The following is a 6,000-nucleotide window of genomic DNA, read 5'->3' on the forward strand; positions in this document are numbered from 1 at the left end:
CCCCCCTGCAACTTTTCTGTCCATTGTGCCTTAGGTCTTCTCCCTAACGATCGGAATCCCTGCCCGCATCTCCCCCCTCTCCCATTGAGAAAGGGAGGGAAGTTGGTTCGCTGTATTCACCACGTCTTATCGACTAGCCCGTTCCCATTCACTCGATCCCACCGTCGTGTAGTCCGTGGGAGGAAGGAAGATCAAAAAAATATAAAAGGGATGTGCGCACTTTTTCTCGACCCCCTTGTGAAGAGGGGGTTATTCTCTCCAACGAATCTCACGCTTTATCGAGTGTATACCTCTCTTCTCGCACGCATTTTTCGCCATTCGAACTTGATGCGGTTCCTCGCTGCTTCTAGTGAATTTCATCGCAGGAATTCACCCCTTGTCCTCGCGCTTCCATCCCTTTCGTGTCGTCCCCGGAGACCATAGATCACCGTCGCGCCATCTGGGTGCTATTCGCGCAACTAATTTCGGCGCCATGTTTGCGAAAATCACGCTCGTGCCGAGCATCTTTCCATTAATTTTCAAGTCTTTTCTAACCTTACACGTCATCTATTAAGTGCCGCATGACTTATAAAATCGATAATACCTATCTATATATACACATACACTTTTTAAAATTTACCTATTTCGTAATTTCGTGCCAGAGAACGAGGGAAGAAAATCACGATTTTTCTTTTTTACGCCAAGAATACTCCTTTTTGTCAACTTATTTTTTGGATTATTCACTTTTCACCTTCGTCCTCTGGTTAAGTAATATGAGCAGAGTTATTGGATAGGTAGTGGGTGTCTGCTGCAGATAACACACAAGCAGAAATCCGCTTCTTTTCCGCGTTAAAGATCGCTATAGTCGAAAAATAATCTGTCTGTACGTCGCTTCTATTTCCAATTCCATCAAAAATATTCACGTGTGCATGCTTTAACATCCTTTCTAACAATTCCTACTATTCTTAGATGATTTTTTAAAATAATGAATACGTATGACGGCATTATTTGCATGATTTTGTAGTTACGAATGTGTGGCTAAGCTAATCATTACCCCACAAATAATAGTCTTAAACAAAGCACCGTACTCTTAAGAAGTTGATTGCTTGAAGTATGTATGAATCATAATGTATCCACTCAAAGAAATGGACCCTTAACAAAGAAGATTTAGGGATCCAAACCTAAGTAACAAATCACTCAGGTCCGAATATATTCTCACCTTTATATATGATGGATCCGAGTGATATTCATTTAAGCATTTAACAGATAATCGATGCATAAAATTGAAACTATAACGTACAATAGAAACTATTGACCACCCTGACAGAGAAGCTGGGAAAAGCAAGAATCGTAGGCCTATTTAGTTTAATCGGATCCGAAATTTAGGCCACATTTTTCCGGAATATAAGTTAAATATTGGTTAAACACGCGCCCCTTTTTTGGTGTCGTTAAAAGGGAGGCCATCCGTTTCTTAGTTTACTTCGATTCTAATCACATCCCTCTAATTACCGAATCCAGTGATGCGATTCCCGAACAAAAACCTGCCTAGACCTACTAACTAATTTAACTCTAACGTGATAAAAAAGCACACGAGACTAATTATCTGTGAAATTCTATACACCCCTATGAAACATGGAGTGCATAAAATAAATTCTGCTTGTTAAAACTTCATCCTCGAGGTCCTTAAGACTGGGAAATGAATTCAGTCTGTGAAACTCGTAAGAACCGAACACCTTAAACAAATTTCCATCCTATAAGCCACACAAATTAAATATGTGGGTGCGCATTATATGGGATGAACACCAGTAACTGGCAACAACGAAGAGAAGGGGGAGGGCAGAGATAACGAGAGGAACAAGCAAAAAAATTGTATGTCTGAGCGTCAATGCGGGTCCTCCTCCATATTCCGAGATATTTACTTCTTATTTTTTGGGGGGTGGGCTATTGAGTCGGTCTGTCAAACTTGTCTCCATATTTCTCTATTTTGTTCTGTGACAGAAAAATAAGTTTGGGTCGAGGGGTGATTCCGGGGGGTCTGCACATAGGCGGCGTAATTGTAGCCCGTCGCCGGCTGGGACGACAACAATGGCGACGTACGGTTGCCTGCACGTGCGTGCAACTCCGACTCGTCTCTTCCTCCGTCGTCCCCATTGCCACAAAGGACTATAGAGTTGGGGAGGTCTTATAATAATCGTTGGAGAGCACGTGAAAATTTTCTGCACCAATATCGGATCCCATTGACTTCTATCAAAGTAAGGGTGGGGAGTGAGGACCGACCACCATTCTCTTCCTCCCTCTCGACTTTTTTTTTCGTATTTCTGCTATCCTTTACTTCGCTTCACGCGTCTAAAAAAGCTATAACGCTCCAAGTGAGACTCGCAACTTCCCGAATAACAATTTTTTCACACTCTCTTCCATTCTCCCTATCTTCTTCCATCCCCAGTTACCGTTTAAATTCATTTTGTTCCTTAATTCTGTCGCTACCAAACACGCGTTAACTAAATACATTAACGGGGGTGTTTCAGACGCACGTGCGAGTTTTTGGTAGTCACGTGTACGAATCGGTTAGGTTTTCACGCTTGCTAGAGATCATTGATGGATGGATGCGGACACACGACTGGGAATTTAACGCGGATTCGGATTAGTAGACGAGGTGGAGATGGGTTACAGAATTTCGATAAAAGTTCCTCCTCCTCCGTTAGCTCCCACCCAAAATAATTAATTATTTAATCGAAAAAAAAATTGAATTTATTTCGTGACGATGGCCTATATAAACAGACAAAAGGATGCGCCTTTCTTTTTCCCGCGGGATGCTGCGAACGAGTGACACCGAGTTGTCATGGTTACGCCAGATCACAATCACACCCGGGACTTCTCTTATCAGAATAATTAGCCCGCTTTCATCTCAAGCGGAAGGTGAGACGATAATAATTAAAAGCATCGATTTTATTGACCCGAAAACTTTTATCGTCCAAGTTTCCTTTTCTCCATAGATAACGTTCGTCTTAGAGTGTACATGCACTCCACACGGGGATCGAAATTCTTTTACCCCCGCTCTACTTTGTACTGTTTGTCTACTTGGTATATTAGTTTATGTTTAAAACACTATAAGTTCGACCTATCATTCTATAAAAATCACCTTGAAGCTCTCGAATCTATCTTAAGTAGGCACTATTTCGGTCCTATCATTGCTACGGCTGTATTCCAGCTTAACGTTCTATTGTTTGATAGATTTTACACCGATTTTTATATCGTTCGGTGCTTATATAAGCTCAACTTTTAAGTCTGAATCATAATTGTTAGATCTGTACTGTACTTTTTATACATAAAATTCATTTCGTGTTTCGTACAGACACGCAGGACGTACTGGAATTTATGTAGACAAACTGGATAATTGACTATTGTTCAAAGAAACCTGAACATTCTTAGCAATTAAACCGGTAGAAGAATGTTTAAAGAATTTTTTACAGTTAAATTGGCCTTATATTTTGCAGCATTTAACAATAAATTAATTGGCTTTTACTAGAGAATTTTACTTTATAAATTTATTTTTTAAGAAAATCATGTGATGAAGAAGAGCAAATTAACAATACATTATTCAAAAAGAGAAACTATGCTAATACAAGAAATACTTTCTTACAATAAAGCATTTGGAAAGTTCTGTACCCTATACAGGATTTCTTGTGTCAAAAATGCATAATTTTCGACCATTTAACGGTCTGTACTAAGCTCGTGTTTCTTTAAAACACGTCAATCGCTCGGTTTGCAAGGAAGAGTTTGTCAAATGATGCGTTTAGAATCGTTTAAACAATATAAGCTGATTTTTTCTGCTGTAAAGGGAGGATATTGCGAGTAGACAGACAGAACGTACCGTTTAAAGAATGCGAATAAGAAAAAATTGTTATTAATGAGTCGATTGCTTGGTGGAAAAATCCCATGGTGCTCTTTAAGCACCCCCAATTCCGCAAAGAACATCACTCGACGCTTAATTGAATACAAGTGGGACCGAGATTGTTTTTCTAAACCGTGAACCATGCACCCACTTAACCCTCGTTGGTGCTCGTAGAACGTTACTCCTTCTCAATTGATGACGTAGGAGTTCTCCACACGCTTCTCCCACGCGAGACAGCATAATTATGGGCAAGAGAAGGAGAAGAGAGTGACACTTAATCCGTCCATTAAATGGACTTTCGAGCCGAGTTGGCTCGGACGTCATCAATCAGAATTCATGAATGATGCATGCTGAATCATCACCCTCCTCTTCGGATCCGTTTGATTATTTTTCAAAAAAACGGGGTGATCCGCTGTCTCGGTCGACGGTGATTTTCGGTGACGTCACAAGGTGTATCCTGTGCTCCGAGAGGACGGATGTACGCCGAGTGGACACGATCCCACGTTAACCGTGCACCAATCGGATATCGGGGTAGCCACACATCGCGCTTCACTTGTTCTGACCGTTTCCATGGTAACCTTATGGTACACAGCCCCCGCGGGGTCGAAGACCTTGGAAAAGTCCGAAAAATGTTTAGGAACGGAGGGAAAATGTCACATCTACACCCCGCAGAAAGGGGTTAGTTTTGATACTGCATCGATTGTGGAAATGGGAGGAGCGGCGAACAGGTGTCGTTTGCGGACCGTCCCAGTTAAATACAGTGTTTACCGCGTGACGTCGTACGGTGTCCACGTGACCGACGCTGTTATTAAAGTAGTTTTGTTACGAAGAAGTTTTGTCGTCGGGTGACAAGCCATATTTTACGGCCTCGACTTACGTTCTAAGTAGCATCCGGTTGGGCTTTATTGTCACGTGGCGCGACACCGTTTCCCGTCGATCACGTGACGCATAATTTCCGTCACTTGGTCCACTTAACGGGGTAAAGCACCGGAATAAAAATCACCACCTCGCACGATCTTACTTCGCTTATATTGTAGGGGAAACCGTGGCACCGAAGGAGAGAGATTCACGCACTTCCTAAATTTCTCTCTCCCCTCCGAAACCAACGCGTGCATCGGACGTCTCGACTACAACGCGTATTTACACGCACCACAGATGACGACACATAATGTGATGATATCCTGTGGTCAAGGTTGGGGTAGTTCGACCGTGCACGACACCTAACTTCGTCCAGGAAATGACGTAGAGGAGTGGTCGTTAAATACCGGAAGTGTGATCCTGATATACCAGGAACAATTAAGCGAACGGCGGGGATGTGACGTGGACACCGATAGGTCACGGTGACTGGGGGGGGGGAAGAGAAGGAGAGCGTGATAATGTAAGCAGAATGTACACAATGTGTCTCGTCCCTCGGGGCCTTTTTTATGGCTTTTTATTGTGGCCACGAACGAAGACGTTTGTTGGAAAGCAATGGCATGTAATGGGTATTTAGACCCCCCTCTCCTTATTGTCGATCGGAAACAACCCAACACACTAATAGTGTTTATGGATCGCGCTCGTTTCGCGTCAGCAAACTAGGGAGCCTATCTGAAAATCTAAGTCCTCCCAGCAGCAAAAGAACTAGATTTATGAGTCCTTACCGTGCCCTCTAAATCAAGGCCTTCGCATCGCACAGGTTATACGAGTGTGTGCATTGTTTGCCTCCTTGATAAAAGATCAACTGAGTTTTAATTACTTCGTGAATCATTATTAAAGCCACAACTCGTGTGATTCATTAAAAAGTATTCGTAAATTCGGTCCAAATGTGTTTGTGATAATGAGAACCGAACCAACGCTTAAGTTTTAAAGTAGTAGCCTAAATTACACAAAGATAAGTTATTTATGTTGGGCGGAGATCGAACCCACTCCTACAAATCCCATTATATGATACAAAGCGGGGCAATCTTATGCAATTGCAAACTCTAGTACATAAATTGCATTTTCATTAAAAATAATTAGATCCAGACAGATTTCCGTTTTGCCTATAACGAACCAACGTCTATGGGATTGATAGAATATAAGAAAAGAAGTAAAAGTCTAGCAGAATGGGCTTAAATTGTTCATAAACTAATCTCACCTGACAAAATAGG

Source organism: Centruroides sculpturatus, unplaced genomic scaffold (assembly GCF_000671375.1).
Source record: "Centruroides sculpturatus isolate CEXI.00-Female unplaced genomic scaffold, Cexi_2.0 scaffold60, whole genome shotgun sequence".
Taxonomy (NCBI): Eukaryota; Metazoa; Arthropoda; class Arachnida; order Scorpiones; family Buthidae; genus Centruroides; species Centruroides sculpturatus.